Below are 21,448 nucleotides of genomic sequence, written 5' to 3'. Positions count from 1 at the left end.
ACCCCCAAAGAATATACAGTCTTCATTCTATCCACTTCTCTCTCAGAATCTCAGAAACTGGGAACAGAGGAGGGATAAAAAACACATAACAGTGCATAACTTACAGTACAGACTGAGACCTGAGGGGAAATATTCAGAGACCACTTTAGATATTAGGCAATGCTAGCTCTATAGTAAGTAGAAAATTCCAAATTCAAGATATTCTGAGCCTTGAAAATCATGAGGGAATAAAAATGCCCTTGAATGGCTATGCTGCTTTCTCTATTCAAAGAGCTAGCTTGGAACACTAAAAGGATGTTCTTATTCACTAAGTGTTTTTTCACTGAGTCTGCAGTGGAGTTTTAGCCACAAATAAATGTTTTTCCTTAAATTGAAATCAATTTGTAAAATAATGTAGAAAATATAAAGCCTCTTGCTGTTTTTCTCAGTGATAAAGCAGCAGGACCGCAGCAGGAACCAACCATGAAAAATGTGGCCACCCCGTTGAGCTTTGCACTAGGAAGCCACTTCATTTCCACATACGAGGATTCTCCCTATTCCATGTTGCAAATAAAAATTAGTAAATTAGTAGCACTAAGTTTAACGAACTCTGCTGAACTCAGTGTGATACAGGAACTGCCAACTATGGGTTTGAAGATATTACATCCCTGTTGCTTTGTGAAAATTATCTTCATTCCAGAGTTGACAGAATTAGCGTAAACAAATAACTCATCCATCTTTAAATTTAAAAACCTTCCTTTTCCTTCCATGTTTTTATCTTCAATGGTTAATTCTTATTTGAAAGGATCATTTCCTTCATAGACATATCCCCAGACTAAAACATGCTCTTTCTAACCTAAAGAAATGGTTTCTTCCTAAACTCATAGGCATTAACATATTTTTGTAAGGTCACCAAAAGTGACTTGTACAGGAGCACCTGAAAGTCAATATGGCAATAAACTGAAGAATCAGATTTTTTCTCCCCGATTTCTCTAAGATTATTGTGCGTAAGATGAACCATCGCTTTTTGGGCCCTAGAAACTGATTTATATAGAGACTAGAAAATGTTTTATATAGAGAAACTAATTTATATGCAGATTAGAAAATGTGTTAGGAGTTTATTTTCCCACTAGTAAAGCCAATTTTTTTTCTATGTAATGAATCCATTCACCTACCCATGTACCCATCAGTCTACCCATTAACACGTCCATCCATCCATCCATCCATCCATCCATCCATCCATCCACCCACCCACCCAATCCAATCTATAATTCTAACCATCTTGACCCTTTTTATATTGCTTCTCTGCTTCATTTTTATCTTTGCCCTTGTCATCTTTTACTATTTGACACAACTTTTAAATTTCATTTATTGTCTGCCTCACACTTTAGAATGTAAATTCCATTAAGTCAGAAATTCCAGTCTATTTTGTTCGTGGTGTATCCCCAGCACCTAGAACAACACTTGACAATAAATTATAATAAATGTCAGAAATGTTGCCAGAATTTTTATTAAATATTTATTTAGCATTTTCTACTTTTAAAGCACTGGATTGAGTGCCAGAAAGGATCTAAGATGAAGCAGATATGGGTCTCACTGTCAAGGAAATTCCAGGCCAAGAAGGCTATCACCAAAATACATTCTTTTAATGGAATCATCATATAGGGGCCAAAGTTGTTTTCATGAGAAAAATGAAGCAGATGTGCTATTTATACTCTGCCTGAGTGAAAGGCTTCCCCGAGGAAGTGACACATGACATTGAATAAGGGGAAGTATTTGAAAACGGAGAGTTGTAGTGGAAAGGCATCCTACAAAAAAGTGACAACTGGAATTAACAAGTGGAAGTGGGAAATGCAGGATATGTAGGAGACAGAAAAGCTATTGGTTCAGTTTAGAGGAAGCCTAGAGGCCAGAAAGATAATAATGGAAGAAGATCTATTTGGAAAGAGTGGTTGGGTCAGATTATGGAGGATTTTGATGTCACCTGTTGGCAGTGGTGAGTCCGAGATTCTCTCGTATCTGAACCTCTCTGTCTCCCCTATATTATAACTTTTGAATGATAATATTTTATGCTTCCTGTTGTGGTTTTCAAAGCAGCAATGTGATCATCCCAGTTTGCTAGAGCCTGGAAGGAATCTTGTATGAAATGCAGATTTAGTCTTGGATCTACATTTTGTAGGTCAACAACCTCGGTTTCTTGGTGATGATTACAGGGTTCACAAGGATGTCGTTCTTGAGTAATGTATCTAATATATTAGTCACAAAGCGTAAGCTTCTCACTTCCCCTACTCCTGCTTTTGGTTAAGGAGCTACAAATTGTCCCAATTCTTTGAGATTTCTACAAGGTTCATCTGGAGCATGGATTTCTACCTTCGCAAACATTTAACTTGCAGTCCTAGAGCTGTGTAATAACAGATAGCATTTTCTACTTCTAGCCTTATTTGGGGAGGACACACAAAACAAGCGTTTTTTATTTTGGCATGTGAGACTGTTGAGTGTGTCCTTGTTCCATAAGTGTACTTTGGCACCAGGAAGCAGAGACAGCAGCTTTCAAATGATGGGAGAAACAGACTGATTAAGAGCTCTGCCTGGGCAGACTGTACTGAAATTGCATGTGTAGTCCTTGCCTCATCATTTCAGTTTTTTAATGTAAATTTTTATTTTTGATTGAAAAATAATAATGTATGTATTTATGGGGTACAATGTAATATCTTATTATACACACACACACACACACACACACACACACACACACACACACACATTGTATTGCAGTATTATTCACAATAGCCAAAAACAGTTTGGGGGTTTTCATGAAAAAAATTCCAATTTTGTGTCTTTTAGTATATTTTATCATTTCCCCCATTCTTAATTCTTTTTCCTCTAAATTCCTTTCCCTCTCAATTAAGGCCACCACTGTCCTATCTTTCCATATACCCAGAATTAGAACTTCAGTGTCAATAGGAAAAACTGGTAATAACATCATCTATTTTAATTAAATTTAAGTAATTTATTTACTTAAAAAAATCATGATGAAAATACCTAATTTAAATTAGCACTGAAGACTAGCATTCATTTCCATGGCATGGCCATTTATTTGTTCTTTGACTTCATTTTCTCCTATTATCATCACTCCTATCCATTGAATACATTCTGAAATGGGGGTAGTATCAAATGGTGATCATAGAGTGCTACTTCCACACTTTGCTGGATGGAGCAAACCTTTCTCCTCACAAAAGGGATAGAATTCAATTTGCAATGACTTCCCTGATCAGACCAGCCAGACATGCTCCTTGACTCTCTTCTTGCCTCCTCCTTTAATATTTAAAATATTTTTTAATTTTTTTGTTTTTATTTTACTTTTTGTAGAGATAGGGTTTTGCTATGTTGCCCAGGCTGGTCTCTAAGTCCTGGGCTCAAGCGATCCTCCTGCTTCAGCCTCCCAAAGTGCTGGGATTATAGGCATGAGCCACTGTGCCTGGCTTCTGCCTTTCTGTAATAACAGATGGTAACAGGAATGACGCCACACTTACTTGTACCACTGTCATGGCTCTAATGATTATGGCTTAGAAGTGGTATCATTTGTTTAAGGGGTTCAGGTTGATAACCCAGCAAACTTGGGTTCAAATTATGCCTCTAGTGCTGACTTAATGACCTGTGGCATGTCACTTGAGCTTGCTGGGCCTGTTTTCTCATCTGTAAGATGGAGATAACAAAAACTTTCAAGTCCTTGTGGGAAGTAAACAAGTTAATATATGTAAGGCACATGCAAATAGCCTGGGACCTGGTAAATAGGTGCCAAGGGTAGTTATTATTGTCATTGTTATTGTTATAGTTGTTGTTTTACTAGTGCTAAAAATGGAAGATTCCCTAGGACAGAAGCTTTGTCTTCTACACCTTGAAGGGTAATGTTTTTAATAAGCAAAGGTGAGTGTGTGAGGTGTCAGGTATGAGCACTGAGCTGTGGAGGCTTTCTTGGTCTTTTCCTTTATATTTTAATATATTTCTTTTTTTAGTATCCTCCCTCCTGGTAATGAGAAAGGGGGTAAGGTTACTTACACATAAATTTGGTTCAGGTACGTCATTTTTTGTCTCTAGATCATAGATACCTATTTGCAAGGATGCAATCTGTGATAGCTAAATGCTTGCTTTGTTTTCTAAAATCAAGCTAAGAAAAATAGATGTTAGGTTTCACATTAAAAAAAAAAAAAGTTCTTTTAAGAAAGAGCATGCTGTAAGTATTTCCATTCTCCCAAGGCATTCTAAAGACTGAAAATGTGTTTTCTAACCCCCTCCCATCCCCACCATTCTTTTCTTTTGGTGCCTGGTGAAGAGTACATTAAAATAGGAAGGAACATTCCAGAGTGCCCAATTGCCTCTGTTCAGGGGCCACAGCTGAATTTCTAACTTCTTTCTCCTGTGGTTTATGCAGGTTGTACTTTAACTACTGCTAGTTAGAGAGAAGGAAAGCTCACACATTTTGCAGTGAGCCAAGGTAAAAGAGAACTCTTTTGTCAAGGTAATAATAACACTTAGCACTTATATAGGGCTTTTTATCTTCAAAAGGCCTTGCAAACATTAGCTAATTAAGAAGTCTGCTCGATGTGCAGCAGCTGTTGAAAAAATAAATGTGATGCTTGGGTGTATTAAAAAGAGGAACGAAAACATGAGGACATCCTATATCAAGCAGCTGTTGTACTCTGTCTAATTTGTTTGCTTCACCTGATGGAATAGATCAGACACTAAAATAGTCCTGCCCCATAGAGTAATAATGGTTAGGGATAAGGCAGAGCTTGTACATGATGGAATATTGCAAGGGCTATTGGATATTTACCGGAAGAGGAAAAACCAAAGAAAAGCTGCATCGCCTAATTTTTATTAAACTTTTATAATCACAGGCACATGCAGCACTAATGAAACAGACATCTGACATGTCTAATGACATGAACATAACATAGATTATTTAAGAAGAACCTATTTGCAAGAGCAAGCTTTCTCATTTATTCATTCAAATTTACTAACAAATCTGTATTGAGTACTTAGCAGACACTGGAGACATGCATTTAAAAATTACATGGAGACAGTTTTAAAACAGCTGTGGCTCTATCATCATACACGTTATTTACCTACTGTACCTTAATTTTACATCAATATTGACACACATTCACCCAGAAACATATTAAATTCAATCAACATTTTTCTTTGTTGATTCTTTGGCAGAAATGAGCTAATACACCATTGCAAGAGCTGAGCTATTATTTTGGTAATGAAAACAAAATTTAGAAATAACTAAAAAATGTTTTTGTTGTGGTTTTCTGCAATGGGCATTTGGATGTGGTCATCTTTTCTTTTTCTTGTTTTTTATAACAACATTCATTGAGCTATACCTGCTGTTCTGTTTTAAATACCTGTTTCAAGAGGTTGCAAATTCCAAAAACTTGCAAATTTCAAGAGGTTCCAAATTCCAAAGGAGGTGGTACATGAAAAGGGAGAGATATCATATAATGTCAAAATGTAAGTGCCTGCATCCCATTAGCATATACCCCATGTTATTTATCAGAGTTTACATACATGCAAGGCATATTAAAATACGTTACTTCCATTGTACAGAAGGAGACTGGGAAATTATACTTTGGATTGAGTTGATTGTCAAAATGGGGTTGTAAGAAAAATTATTTCCTCATTCAAGGAGGACAAATTATAAAAGAGATAGGAAGGAAGTGAATAAAGAAGAAAAGGTGTTCTAGGTATTGAGAAAAAAATGAAACAGAAAATGTTCCTAGACAGGAGAAAAATGTCTGAAGGAATTAGAAATAGGTTTATTTTTGCTAAGTAAAAGTTACAAGCCACCAAACACAGTAAAATAACAAGGAGAAGCCAAGTGATGCAAAGCCAAGGCTCTAATTACAAAGATAAAAAAGCATCTACTTGTCATTTCCCAAGTTCAGAGCATGGAACAGTGTGAAATGACTAGAAGCCCAGGACCAATGGTTGATTTTCAAAGGTAAATGGTTGGGGAGAGGCTGACTCGGTTAGAAAAAAAGTCAATTTCAGTGATCACAGGCTCATCCTGGAGCATTGCTTATAATAGGAAATATTTGGAAATAAATCAAATGTCTATTTTTTGTTTGATCATATTTTTCTGAGAAGAAAAGATTGATTCAATAAATCAGGATTTATTCATAAAATGGAATATTATGCAGCTATTAAAACAAGGAGCTCTGTCACTACTCAAAGCTCAAATATAAGTTGGTAAAGCAAGGTAGGGGAAAGTGTGTAGTGTTAAAACTTGTGGAAAAAATATAAATCCAAATGTGTGAGTGCATTCATGCATATTTATATATGAAGAGACTATAGACTAACTGTGGAAGGACATGTATGAAACTACTACAGTGGTTACCCCTAGTGAACGGAATGGAGAAATTGGAAGACTAGGTAGATGCAAGGCTTACTTTTTAGTATATATTTCCTCCTTCTCCCCTAAACCTTTTTTTTTTTAAACAAAAGAAAACATTTTATTTTGAGATAATTATAGATTCACATGCAGTTGTAAGAAATAATACAAAGAGATCCCATATGCCTTTCATCCAGTTTTCTCTAATGATAACATCTTACGTGAGGAGTTTAATGTCACAACTAGAAAGATGACATTAATATAATCCACTGACCTTATTCATATTTCGCCAATTTTACATGCATTTGTATTTTTGCATGTGTGTGCATGTTTAAAGCTATACAATTTTATCACATGTGTAGGTTAGTGTAACCAATACCGCAGTCAAGATATAGAACAGTTCTATCACAATTGGAATATCCCTTTACGGCCACAGCCAGCTCCCTCCTTCTCTCCCCTCCTTATTCCTGGCAACCACTAATCTGTTCTCCAAAGCCATAATGTTGCCATTTTAAGAATGTTGTATAAATGGAATCATGTAGTATGTAACCTTTTGAGATAGGATTTTTATATTCAGCATAATTCCCTTGAGAGTTATCCAAGTTGTTGGGTGTATCAATTCTTATGAAGGGCATATTGTTGGATTCTTGTTTTTATCCACTGTGCAATCCACAAATCTGATTTTTAATTAGTGTATTTACACCATTTACATGTGAAGTAATTATTGATATGCTAGGGCTTAAATTTGCCATTTAATTATTTTCTCTTTGTTTCTAGCATTTCTCATGTTTCTGTTTGTCTTATCTTCCTCAGGGTTACTTAAACATTTTCTGGATTTCATATTTACATATTTACAGTGATTTTGAATCTATCATTTTGAATAGTTCTCTTAGTGGTTACTCTAGGTATTATAATATACATATATAAAGCAGTAATGTCTATGTGAATTATACTCCTTTTTTACCTTTTGGGCTACTTTGTCTTACCTACAAGTTAAATTTAAAAATAAATAAAACTAGCAAACCAAAACACTCCTTCATGTATACCTACTTAAAACAAATAAAACTCACCTCGGTACAGAGAGATTATAGACAAGAAAAGAAGTGAAAACCAAAGCACTTCAGAAGTCATGCAAAGAAATCTTGAATAAGAAGAAAGGATTAAACCAAAACTTTTAGGGCATGACTGAGAAATTGAAAACTGGGGGCTGTCCAGGACATTAGAAGCCTGGGGCAGAGAAAGCCATGTTGTTGAGTATATAAGTTTGTTCTCACATTGTTGTAAAGAACTACCTGAGACTGGGTAATTTATGAAGAAAGAAGGTTTAATTGACTAATGGTTCCACAGGCCGTACAGGAAGCATGGCTGGGAGACCTCAGGAAACTTACAATTGTGGTGGAAGGGCAAAGGGGAAGCAAGCACATCTTCACATGGCAGAGAGAGAGAGAGAGAGAGAGAAGAGGGAAGTGCTACATACTTTCAATGGCAGAGAGAGAGAGAGAGAGAGAGAGGGGGAGAGAGAGAGAGAGAGAAGGGGGAAGTGCTACATACTTTCAAATAACCAAATCTTGTGAGAACTGTACCATGAGAACAGCAAGGGGGAAGTTCGCCTCCAATAGTTAAATCACCTCCCACCAGGACCCCCTCCAACCCTTGGAATTATAATTCAAAATGATATTTGAGTGGGGACATAGAGCCAAACTATATCATTGAGTATCCAGGCCTTGTTTTCTTATGACCTGCTGCTTACCACCTGGGGGACCTCATTTCATTTTTTAAACTCTCTAGGTCTCAAATATGAAAGGAAGTTAATAATGGAACCTACCTCGTAGAATTGTTGTGAAGATTCTCAACATGTATGTATGTATGTATGTATGTCTGACACATAGACAAACTCAAATAATTGCAATCATATAACTAAACTTTTTCTTGAGTGTCTACTGGGGTCCCAGGTGTTGCAGGTTACAATGATATGGTGCCATTCCTCAGAATGAGAAGCTAGTGCCCCAGACATGTTTATAGACCCTTTGATACTTCCCTCACTGGATGAAACCCTCTTTTCCATTTCTTTCCACTAAGGATAGATTTCAGCATATCACTATGCTTGAAGTAAAAAGAGCTTACTCCAGGCCTCTTGGCTCATGTCCCTACCTTAGACTGATGGCCCTGGTATTTGGTGTATGAAGCAGCAGTTTGAATATGGAGTACAAACAGTGAAAAAAAGGTTGGATATGGATTTTTAGACTCTTACTTTGGGAGGATGAGAAAAAGTTCTCAGAATTGATAACATTGTCCCTAGTAGTAAGAAATGTAATTTTTCCCATCTTTCTAGGCATCCTTGTTGATAGATCTTTGGATAGAATTTTTTGCAGAGAATGGGTGATGTTTACTTTTTTTATACAGGCCCCAGAATGTATATAAATGATTCTAAAAGTTGCTTTTTTTAGGCTGGGCGTGGTGGCTCACACCTGTAATTCCAGCATATTGGGAGGTCAAGGTGGGTAGATCACCTGAGGTCAGGAGTTCGAAACCAGCCTGACCAATATGAAGAAATGCCGTCTCTAATAAAAATACAAAAATTAGCTGGACGTGGTGGCATGCGCCTGTAATCCCAGCTACTCAGGAGACTGAGACTGGAGAATCGCTTGAACCCGGGAGGCAGAGGTTGCAGTGAGCCGAGATCATGCCACTGTACTCCAGCCTGGGCAACAAGAATGAAACTCTGTCTCAAAAAAAAATTAAAAATTTTCTTTTTTTAGTGTTTTTGTACAAAGGATCATCGTGGGCTGATGTCACTTGACACATGCAGAATGGTCATCTTAGGCTATTGCAACCACGTAGAGAGCAATTCCTTAAGATGGTCTTTTTATTTATTTATTTTAAATTTCCCTCATTCCCAACGTTTATGGTGTAGAGCTCTGGCTCCATTTCAAATCAGCGGAAAAATTATCATCAGACCTAATAATGTTTTCTTTTGAGATGGAGTCTCGCTCTGTCGCCAGACTGGAGTGCAGTGGCGCGATCTCGGCTCACTGCAACCTCTGCCACCCTAGCGGCAAGCGATTCTCCTGTCTCAACCTCCCCAGGAGCTGGGATTACAGGCGCCTGCCACCACGCCCGGCTAATTTTTTGTATTTTTGTAGAGACGGGGTTTCACCGTGTTAGCCAGGATGTTCTCCATCTCCTGACCTCGTGATCCACCCACCTCGGCCTCCTAAAAGTGCTGGGATTACAGGCGTGAGCCACCGCGCCCGGCCAAGAATGTTTTTTATCTCCTTGTTTCTCTTCCTTTTATGGGTCCTAATCTTTTGTTTAACAATTTATTTCTACTCCATTTTGACTATATATTTTCTTTTCAAGGTTTTTTCTCCCTGCATCTTGCCAATATCCCTAACCCCATCCACTCTCAGCAAATTCGCCTAAATCTCCCACCATGAATTTTAGTCCCAGGTTAGACTTTTAGCCTTATCTCCCATTCTACTGAACAAACTGCAAAAAAATATTAATACTAAGGGCAGTTTAGAGTCAACAAGAACTGAGAACACTTGCAGCTGGTGGTACCATCTGTGCCTGTCAAACTCTGGCCAAGTAGTTTTCCATGGTGGAGAAAGAGAGAATCTGACAATGGCTTTTGGTTTGGGGTTACTGAGAACTGAGCCTGCACTGGAGGAAGATTAGGAGAGCTGGGAGGCAGCTCTTTCTGTTTGTAATGTGTGGCTCATCTCCCAGAAAAACAGGCCTCTCCCAGAAAGTGGTCAAATTTGGCATCTGAGACCTGAGAGTGGCCTCCTGTGGGTCCTTTCTCTCCTAGCCCATCTGCGAAAATCAATCTGTGCCAGCTGCCCCACATGGCAGAGGGGAGTGGTGGAGTCATGGAAAAGAATTAAACAAACAAACAAGCCTCACAGAGCACACAAGAAATTTCTGAAGAGAAGCTTCCTAGGCTTTTGGTGAGGCAGAAACAGGAGGACAGTAGAGAGTAGCAGCAGAGGAGGAGGAAGGGGAAGGATGTGGAGGTTACCTGATGGCCTAATTGGTTCTGACAAGGCACTCCTTTGTTGAAGAGAATCTGAATCATTCAAGAAGCAAATAAATAAGGAAAAATGTATGGCAGCTAGGTCATATCAGTCTACATTAAGAAAAATAAATGAGAGGATATTGGGGAGAAGATCCTGAGAGGAGAAAGGCAGACGGGAACTCTTAGGAAATATTCTTAAAATGAGCAGCAAATGTGCAAAGGGACTTTCAAAAGAGGATTGTGAGATGAGCAATGAATAAGTAAAAGGGTACTTAACCTCATCACTTATCAGGGTAGTGCAAATTAAAACCACAATGAGTTAAAAATCCTACCAGAATAACTAAACAAAAAATGACTGACCAAATCAAGTGTTGTCAAAGATGTGCAGGAATTGAACTGCATGACAATGCCGGTGTGAGCGTAATTAGTGCAAACCCTATGGTAGACTATTTACTGCTATTATTAGAATTGAACATATGCATATCCTACATCATAGCAGTGCTATTTCTAGGTGTGTACCCAGGCACAGTGAGAACATATGACCACTGAACATCATGTACATAAATGTTTATAGCAGCTTTATTCACAATAGCCATATTTGGATATAATAATAAATGTCCATCAACAGTAGAAGAGATAAATATATTGTATATGTTATGGAACACTGTGTAGCCTGAAATGGATGAAATGAGAAAGAATGACATGTGGATGAGTCTCACAAAGATAATAACAGAAAAACATCAGATGACCTGGATGACAAAGAAGCATAGTGTTTGGGGTGTTACATGTATTTAGCACATTATGGAGAAAATAGAGTGATAACTTGAGTTCTAGTGAGCTCCAAAGGAATGGAATGATATGTAAAAATCGCCAGAAATTTGTTTTAGCCATGCTGAACCTTTCTATAATGAGACCTAAATAGAATAAAGTACTGGGTAATCAATGTTTCCCAAATTATTTTTGGCATGAATGTTTAAGGACTATTTCAAGAGATGCAGTGTCCAGAAATTGTCACTATGGTAGTAGTTTTTAAAATGCATTCCTCAGAGCTGATTGGCTCCAAGAGTGTGTAACTCAGAAGTGTTGTCTACCATCTGTTTATCTATCTAATTAACTATCTATTGTAGAGAAGATTTGATGGAGTAAACCAAACAGGCAGTTCGGGATTCATTTGTTGGGGATCTGCACAAGATACTGTTAGAAAATAGTTTAGGCTGCTAGAAAAAAAAAAAAAAAAAGAAAGAAAAAGAAAACAAAACACTTCCTTAGAGAACTGTTATTGTGGTGGTAAGAGATTATAGGGAACCAGGAAAATCTAGCAAATACAGCCATCTAACCAAAAGGCAATATTACCACCCTTGCTGTGCCAGGGGCAAGTGTTGCTATAGACAACACTTGGAATTTGGAGTCTGGAGTGAGGACTCCTTGGAATATGACACTTAAAGAAGCCCCTGATAAAATCTAGCTAATAGGTAGCAATAATAATATTAGTAAACATTTATTGACTATTTACTATTATTTAGTGATGTCTGCTATTTTTATACATCATGTGATCCTCACAAGAGCACAGACTTTGTAGTCATGATGAAGTAGCTGCTCTCAGGCTAATCCTCCCACCAAGAAGCTGAATAAATTACTGTTTGTGGGAATCAGAGTACACCAAAAGGGGCTAGCATTTGAGAGATCAATAATGCTCAAAGAAGAAAATGCATTGAGGTGAATGGGACTTCAGTGGGTTGTTTCCTGTGATGCATATGCAATACTTAGAAGAGGCATAGTGGCCTAGATCTTACAGGAATTGCAGTGGGATTGGTAGACAAAAATTAATGTTCAGGAATAATAAGACAGTCACAATATGAGGTACCAAGATCCTGGAGAGAAGGAACCACTGAGATCTGAGCCAGAATTCTGCACATGACTTTCCCTGAGGAATTTGCAGATTTCTACACCACACGAGCAGTGAGATACTGAGAAACCAAGAAGAATGCAGAAGTTTAAAAGGCCAAAGATCTAAGCAGAAATGTAAGCAATCCCACAGAACTGAAGAGACAGAAATTGTAGTTCAGAGCTTCCCAAGCAAGAAGGATATTGATAAACATGGCAGATTCTCAATTGAGACTCTGAAGAGCTAGATTCTAATAGTATGGGCAAACTGAACATAGACCACTCTCTACTGGATCAAGATAACCTGTGTATGTTCTGTCTTCCAGAAAAAAGTGGAATCCTCTCTGTAGGATTTCAGGGTCTAAATAATTATTTTACTTATCATATAAGGTAGTCAATGGAAAATTACGAGGCATTATCAGGAAATGTAACCAGATAAATGAATTTCTTAGTGAAAACAAACTGTAGGTTATTGATATATTGGGATTATCAGACAGATTTCAATACAACTATGACTAATATGTTTAAGAAAATAGATATAAAATTGATTATTTCACAACTGGAATCTATAGACAAGAATACAGGGGAAATCCTAGAAGTGAAAAACTTAAGAATGTAAGAAATGTGTTTAATAGCAGATTATGCATAGTAGAAGAGTTGATTAGTAAAGCTAAAAATGTTTATAAAAATAACAGATCAAAGCATCAAGATTAAAAAGGTGAAAGATAAAGAAAAGAGCATAGCAGACACCCAGTGAAAAATAGTGCTTCTCAAAGTATGATCCTGAGACCACTTCTGGTGCTGGTCCCTGACAAGATAGAGTGTTCATACATGTTTATAGCAATTGATTTTGCCACAACGTTTTTAATAGTGTATATTATGACAAAATTAGACTGTAAGGGATTATAAATAAACAGAAAAACATTCATCACAACTAGTTCAAGAAACATTGGTATAACATAAGTATGCTGGAGTCCCAGAAATTGGGGAGAGAAAGAATAGGGCAGAAGTAACATGTGAATCTCTATTGACTAAGAATTTTTCAAAACTTATAAAGCCTCAACACACAACTTCAAGAGGCTCCGTGGACCCTAAGCAGCATTACTACAAATAAAAACATACCTAGCTACATTAGAATGAAACTGCTGAAAACCTAAGAAGTAAAGAAAATCTTAAAGTCTCTCAGAAAACAAAACAAATAAAACACCAACCTTCAAAGGAACTATAGTTTCTGAAGCTGCTGCCTTTTCAATGGAAATGGTCTAGAATCCAGAAGTCGTTGAAATGGCATCTTCAAAGTAGTGAAAGGAAATAACCACCTACTTAATTCTATATCAAGTGAAAATATCTTTCAAAATAACAATAAAATTAAAATATTTGTGGATAAACAAAAGCAGATAATTTGTAAATAGCAAACGCACATTAAAATATTATTTGTCTATTTATTTCTTTTTTAAAAAGTTGTAGAGACAGAGTCTTGCTGTGTCACCCAGTCTAGAGTGCAGTGGCATGACCAAAGCTCATTGCAGCCTTGAATTCCTGGACTCCAGTGATCCTTCCACTTCAGACTCCTAAGTAGCTAGGATTACTATTGCATGCCACTATGCCTGGCTAATTATTATTATTATTATTTTTTTGTAGAGGCAGGGTCTCTCTATGTTGCCCAGGCTGGTCTTCATGGACTCAAACAATTCTCTGAACTCAGCCTCCCAAAGTGCTGAGACTTCAGGCATTAGTCACTGCATTTGGCTCCCACACTAAAATATTAAAAGAAGCTGTTCAGGTAAAAGAACATGATCCTAGATGGAAGTACAGAAATGAAAGAAGCAATGAAGAGTAAGAGAAAGGTTTAATATAAAGGAACATATAGATAAATATAGTGCAAAACAGGTAATAATGTCTAGTGAAATGAAAATACTTTGCATTAATAGCCCAAATGCAGGAGCAGGGTAAATTATTAAAATGTTGTAAGGCTCTTGCAATGTTTCAGAATTTGTGAAGGCATATATTATATTATATTCTAGTAAGTCAAGAATTAATAATGCAAGTTTAGGATGATCACTAAAAGGAAGATAACAAAAGAATTTAGATGTGACTAACTAATAGGTAACAAATATGAAATTTTCTTAAGTACTTGATAAATTTTTTAAAAGCTAGGAGAAAAATATAGGACTAAAGAACAAATGAAATAGAGAACAACTGTGAATGTGGTAGATTTAAATTCAAATATGTCTGTATTTACATTAAATATAAATGGCCTAAATATTCTCATTAAATGACATATTACTTAATTATATAAAAAATAATTTTTGGCTACCTAAAGAGACATACTCTTAAATATCAGGGCACAGAAAGGTTAAAAATAAAATAATGGAAGAAGATATACTATGCAAACACCAATCATAAAGAAGCTAATATAGCTGTACTGATATTAGGCATTACAGATTTTAAGGAAGGAAGTCATGTTAAAAATGAAAGATGCCATGACATAGTGACAAAATGGGCAATTTGACAGGAATATTTAATAATCTGAAAATATATGTATTTAGTAACACAAAATATTTAAAGCAAAAACTGATGAAACTAAGAAGACAAGCAGATAATCTGACAATCATAGTTGGCGGTTTTAATACACCTTTCCCTCTTTAACTACTAGCATTAGCTGACAAAAATATGAGTAAAAATATAACAGTTTTAAATAACACAATTAACACATTTGACCTAAATGACATATAGAACTCTATATCCAAAAGCTACAGAATACATTATTTTCAAATCAACATAACACATTTAACAAAATTAATTACATACTGGTCAATAATGCAAGTCTTTAAGAAGTTCAATGAGTTGAACACACAGAATATTTCCTCTGATCGGAGTGTAAATAAACCATAAATTAATAACAAAAAGATAATGAGAACATACACATAATGCTATGACCAGTAATTCCATTCCTAGATACCTCACATTCATGGGTATATTTGGCATGAAAGGAAGTATACAACCATGTTCATGCAAATCAAAAATAACCCTGTGCTTGTCAATAGTGGAATGAAAAAATTATATATCAAAATGATGCATCATATATTCATATAATGAAATAGTGAATGAGCTAGTGGTATGCACAACATGTAGATATAATGGTAAGCAAACAAAGCCAGACGCAGAGAATGCATGCCATAATATTTCATTTATACAAGCCTAAATGGGTAAAATTAAGTGATAGTGATACAAGTTGGAATAGTGTTCAGTTTTCCTTGTGTACTTGTTATACTTCATTAACATATGTTTTTAAAAAACCCCAAATATCTCAAGATAAAAAATGCAGAAGCATTTTCTGGGTAAAGAAAGATGGGCAAACATTACAAACAGAAGGAAATTTGAGGGGTTCAAATTCCATATCAGTCATCAGTCATGAGTCTTCTTTCCTCCAAAAAACTTACTTTTGAACTTTTAAACTCTATTAACATTCTTATCTGTTATTTATTATGGAACTAGATAAACCCACTTATAGTATCATTTAATTGTCTCAAATCTGATTTCTTTCCATCTAGATTACTTGTAGGGTAGTACGATGTAGTGGTTAAGGACACAACTCTGGAGATAGACTGAAGTTAAATCCTAGTTCTAACATTTGGGCAAGTCACTTAAACTCTCTGCATCTCAGTTTCTTCACTGTAAAATAGAAGTAATAGCAATATCTATGTCAGCGAGCTGTTTTGAGAATTAAATGAATCAATATAATTAGTTACAACAGTATCTGGCATAAAAGTAAGCACTCCATAAATGTGTGTGATTGCTACTATAATTACCTTGGAGGATTGGATCATTCTTTATATTTGTTTTAAATCCCTCGAATACCTAGAACTATACTAAGCAATCAGGAAGATGGGCTTCTGGACAGCTAGAAGAGAATATATTTTGGAAACTGACTCTGTTTTCTCTCTGTGGGTGAGGATGAGCTTACATTGATGACAAGTTTGGCTTATGAACTAGGACCTTAAGTAGAGCTGCATAAATTAGTGTAAGTGTTATGAATAAGATGGGAAGAATTTGCTTTCTCAGCTCTGGCAGGAATTTATGACCCTGAGAGTCACTTTATGATCCTGAGTTTGCCATAAGTAGCCTAGTGTTCTGATAGGAAACCAAATGGTAAATGCCAAGATGCTGGAGCATTGGTCTCTTGTCTGCATAGTCACCTTACTTTCACTATGATCTTTATTCATGTTCTTTATTCAAATTAGGAACTTCTAGCAAGGTTATGTGTGTGTCATCTATAGATATGTAAGCAACCTGGACTCTGAAAGCCTATATATTGAAAAAAAGTTTATGGATTGAATTGAATTGAATCATACTGACCTGAACTGGAGTGAATCTTGAGAGATGGCTAAGAACCAGGAAGGCTTAGTGGCTTAACTTGTAGAAGTTAGATGGCTATGAGTTTGATTCACTAGATATGTAAATTTTCACAAGACACTTAACTTCTCAGGCCCTTAGCTTACTCCTTTCTAATGTGTGGCTAATAATCATAGGAACCCCACAGAATTGTTGTAAGAACTAAATGAAAAATGTGTCTAGTACATGTATTAAGCATTCAGTAAATTATAGCAATTGCTATTATTGTGGTTTCTATTTTTATTTCTCTCAGCCAAGAGGCTCAAGCCAGGCTGAACTGAATTGTGAAGCTGCAAGGTTTTCAAATGTGCTCCTTCCTTATTTTAAAATCCCTTTTGTTTTTATTTTTCTGACAACCCTGAGAGCTTGGACAGGGTAGGGGCTATTATCTGCAGGTGGCATTTGAGATAATAACATAGAGAGATAAAGTGATTTGCCTAGCGATCTCCTAACTATGGGTGTTAGAGTTAAACCTAGAACCCAACATTCCCTAGTTCCAGCCTCGAGATTTTTATTAATTCCGGCTCTATCTATGTGCTTATGTCCTGATGACCAGCAAGAGATTATTCTTCACCTCTGTGCAGAAGATTTCTGAAAGAGGAGTATTATCCAAATTACCAGCAAAAGAAAGTCTTATCTTTTCAGATATGATAGATGACTGACATAGACCAGTAGAGGTTTCTAAGAGTTCTAAGAAGTTTAATATAGAAGTTTTCTTTTAGGGCCTGACACCCTCACTCACCCACATTGCGACTCATTTTACCCTTAACCTCTCTCCAGCATGGCCTTTCATCTTACTGCATTCTTCTTGCTCTGTAGTGGGCTTTTTCCAGTTCTCTGCCTAACTTAATGAAGAAGATTATCTCACGGTTCCCAAGATTGTTGCTTCTCATTTCAAGCTACCAGGAGAGACTCAGCAATAAATTTTATATTGGGGATTCAGTTTTCTTGAGAAATCTTTAAGTCAATAACCAAACCCTTTAATTTTCCTTAACAATGGTGACTCTAGGGCTGTGGGAGGTATTCTTTTACCTTCTGTCTCGGCACTAAATGCAAGCTCCCTGAGGACAAGGACTTTCTCTATCTTCCTGCAGAATTCCTCAGGGGACAGTACAGTGCCTGGCACATAGTAAGTGCTCCTTACATATTTGGCAAATGAAGGGATGATGTCCCAACTCCAAATTTTTTTATATTTTAATGTCATATCTTTGTTATCTTTTGCTATATGGATCGGATTTTTAGCTTAGATTCTGTTTAGATGCTTTTTGGTTTGATTCTGGTGTTGGCAGCTTGAGAAGGCTGTAGAATTACTTTGTGTTCTAGTTGGATTTTAAACGTACTAGTTCCTCAGTAGAGTTTGCTGCCTCTCCCTTGGCCCAAGTATTTAAGTCCACAAATTTACCTGCTTTTGAAAACGGGATTTTTTTTTTCTTTTCTTTTCTTTTCCTTTTTTTTTTTTTTTTTTTTTTTTTTTTTGAGACGGAGTCTCGCTCTGTCGCCCAGGCTGGAGTGCAGTGGCGCGATCTCGGCTCACTGCAAGCTCTGCCTCTGGAGTTCATGCCATTCTCCTGCCTCCGCCTCCTGAGTAGCTGGGACTACAGGCGCCGGCCACCACGCCCGGCTAATTTTTTCTTTTTTTTTCTTTTTTTTTTTTAAATATATATTTTTAGTAGAAACAGGGTTTCACCATGTTAACCAGGATGGTCTTGATCTCCTGACCTCGTGATCCTCCTGCCTCGACCTCCCAAAGTGTTGGGATTACAGGCGTGAGCCACCGCGCCTGGCAGAGGACTGGATTTTGAATGTAAATAAATGAAAAATAATTATTTTGTCTTAATAATAATTAAATTATAGCACTAAGTTATTCAGGAAATTTTAGTTATAGGTAGGGTGTTCTGTTGACTGAGGTCATAGGATATTCTTAAAATTGGTTTTTTGATCTGAGATACTGCATTCTATTCTTGCCAGGTCATATAAAATAAAATTTGCTACTATTACTTGTATTTGATTTCCCCTGATAGGCTATTCAGCTAGGCCAGCCTTCTATGACAAAAAAAAAAAAAAAAAAAAAAAAAATTAACAAACAAAGCTGACAAAACAAAGTAGTAAATTGGCCTGCTTTGGGTTTCAAGGTGAATCTCTGGTGGACTCTGGAGCAGACATCATAAGTTTCTTCTGACTCCTTGGCCTGTCTGATGCCATAAGAGGGTGCAGGGGGAGATTTGCTCTGCTTCTCTTCTGTGTCAAGGCAGACTGAGAAGCTTTTAATCCACTATATTTCAAACAGTTGCAAGTTAAAAAAAAAAAAAAATCATGGGAATACCCAGATGTGGGCAGATAACAACCCTACTTTTTACATCCCACTTATTAATCCATAAGAAGGAAGGGGGTGAGAAATAGTCTTTGGACGGTCAGCTATCCATGCACAGTAGTTGGACGCTGAGCCCTTTTCAAATGTACTCAGAATAAAAATGAAACCCTACTACTTGTTTTGCCCATTAGATAGCATTATCTCCATGGAACGCCAATTCATATCTCTTTGTGCTGTGTGTGGTTCTCACATATGGGATTTTAATAACCTCCATGCTGTGCTATGAATTTATAAGCAGAGCCGATAGAGGAAAAGCACCACAGGACTTTATTTTTTCATTATTACTCTTTTGAAAAACAGGGTCTGCCTCCTTTCTGTAAGGTTCTGACAGCACCGGCAATGTTGCGGTCAGAGGTATCGTTGTTACTATGGAAAGGACTAAGCTCTTTATTTATTTGCTATCTATTTTTTTCCAGACTCCCTTTCCCACCACTGTCCTGCCTTTAGCCACCTTCGTAATATCCACTGGCATTGTACTTGAAGCTTCAGTGAACTGATTGCAAGGAAATAGGCCCCGTTTGTTCTCTAGCTCTGTGGTTTATCTTACATTCTGAATGTTTTTTCTGCCCATCCTTTTAAACGTGGTCACATTTCTCCTCTGTATAATTCTGCAGGTCCAAGGAGCTTGTTTAGTGCAGTGGCAAACACAACAGGCTCTGTAGTCAGCTAGTCATGGATGTGCATGCTGACATTGCTCTCTGATCCTTGAGAAATTATTTGAAGTTTGTACATTCATCTATATGATGGTAATATAAACCTTCCTCCTAAGGTTGGTGTGGTTGTTAGTTGGTATATTTCCTTTTTTTTTTTTGAGACAGAGTCTCCCTCTGTAACCCAGGCTGGAGTGCAATGCCACGATCTTGGCTCACTGCAACCTGCATTCTGTAAAAGGGATGAAAGGGGAGGATTTAGCCTGAGCTTGGTTGAGTGTTCAGGAAAAGGCTTCCAGAAGCTGAGCTCTGAGCTAGGTCCTGAATGAGGAAAAGGTATCTGCAAAATGGGAGGATGAGCAGAAGACAAATAATTTCAGGAAAAAGACAGAATAGTCTCAGTCCTGAGGCTGAGGCAAGAACATGGCATGGTTAAGAAATGTAAAGAAATTAAGTGTAGGGGCTGACCATGACTGAAATGGCCAGAGTCCAGGGCATGGAGCCACGTGAAGAGTTTTGAAGTTTATTCAACATGCAACAGAAGCCTTGTTGATTTGGGGGTTAACACAAGTAACGAAGCAGTTTCCTCCACGTTTCTTCTACCAAGGAATGCCAGAGAGCAGTGTCTTGCTTTGTGTGATTAGTGTTTTGATTCATTTACTTTTATGGGTTGATATGCCTTGTGAGAATATGAGATGTGGATTCCAGAGCTTAAAATCTGCACATTTATTTTGAATGCTAATTACCACAAATATGTTTTTAATTGATAACTGTGTTTAGACATACTTCATTACATTTGACCTTTAAGATCATTTTTAACTCATCCTCTTTAAAAAGGTTCTCTCTGAAGAAAATATAACATACATCAATGGCATTTTAATTATTTACTTTTGGAATGTTTTTGTGTTGGACACAATTTATCCATCAAATAAAAAGTGAAAAAAAAATCATATTTTGAGAAAGTAACACAAAATAGGGCTAAGTGCCACACATCCTAATATATTTGTTTTCTGCATGATTTATTATTATGCTTTTGCAGAGTTTACACACTTAGCCTTAACTTTTTTGGTACCATTTACTAAGAATGTGTATGACTTAATTTTTCATAATAGCCAGGAATTTAAGGCAGCTACGTATTTGCTTTCTTTCATGGATGTAGTACCACCTATCATTGTATCATACTGACCTTTAATCCAGCTCTTACACACAAAGTCAGTTATCTGTATACTTATTGTTTTAACGGGTTTTGATGGATTTCCCTATGCTCATTTAGTTATATAAACGATTTATTATTTATGTTGGTTTTATGGAAGTTTTTATAAATTTTGTTTTGTTTTGGTGAAGCCATTTTATAGTCTAGCAAATATTTCTTAATTGGGTATGCATGAATTTTGGATAAGTTGCTCCATATAAATAAATGTTTTGATTCCTTCTACTATTGTCTATAGCTGTTATCATCTTTAACCTCCAAGTTTACTTTCAAAAGGAATTTACTGAATTTATTCTGAGCCAATGAGATGGGCTTTGGTGTTAACTAATACAGATTAGTTGCCCATCTCTGATGTCTACATTACTGATAAGTTATTAACTACCAAACTCCTGTGACACAGTATCCTTCAAATTCCAAAACTTAGCTACAATTTACCTTACTAAAAACTCTGCTACTGGTAATAAGCCTTTTAGCTAATGCAGCATATATTCAGCTTTTGCCAGAAGATGGTTTGCTCCCAAGGGCTTTTGGCTCCAAAGACTAAGTG

General features: G+C 36.7%; 1 protein-coding gene and 1 long non-coding RNA gene across 7 annotated transcripts in view; one reads left to right on the top strand and one right to left on the bottom strand.

Annotated features, from left to right (window-relative positions):
- LOC141407823 (uncharacterized) overlaps window positions 1-13,823 on the bottom strand; it is a 45,612-nt gene extending 31,789 nt beyond the window's left edge. For both annotated transcript variants that reach the window (XR_012418630.1, XR_012418629.1), the window contains exon 1: window positions 13,487-13,823. This is a non-coding gene — a long non-coding RNA (uncharacterized lncRNA). The remainder of the gene's footprint in view (window positions 1-13,486) is intronic.
- The window catches only part of ST6GALNAC3 (ST6 N-acetylgalactosaminide alpha-2,6-sialyltransferase 3), a 555,034-nt gene that overhangs the window by 294,647 nt on the left and 238,939 nt on the right, over window positions 1-21,448 (top strand). The window lies entirely within an intron of this gene.

Source organism: Macaca fascicularis, chromosome 1 (genome assembly GCF_037993035.2).
Source record: "Macaca fascicularis isolate 582-1 chromosome 1, T2T-MFA8v1.1".
Classification (NCBI taxonomy): domain Eukaryota; kingdom Metazoa; phylum Chordata; class Mammalia; order Primates; family Cercopithecidae; genus Macaca; species Macaca fascicularis.
The sequence above is the reverse complement of the archived record's forward strand: the minus strand, read 5'-3'. Positions and strand labels throughout refer to the sequence as shown.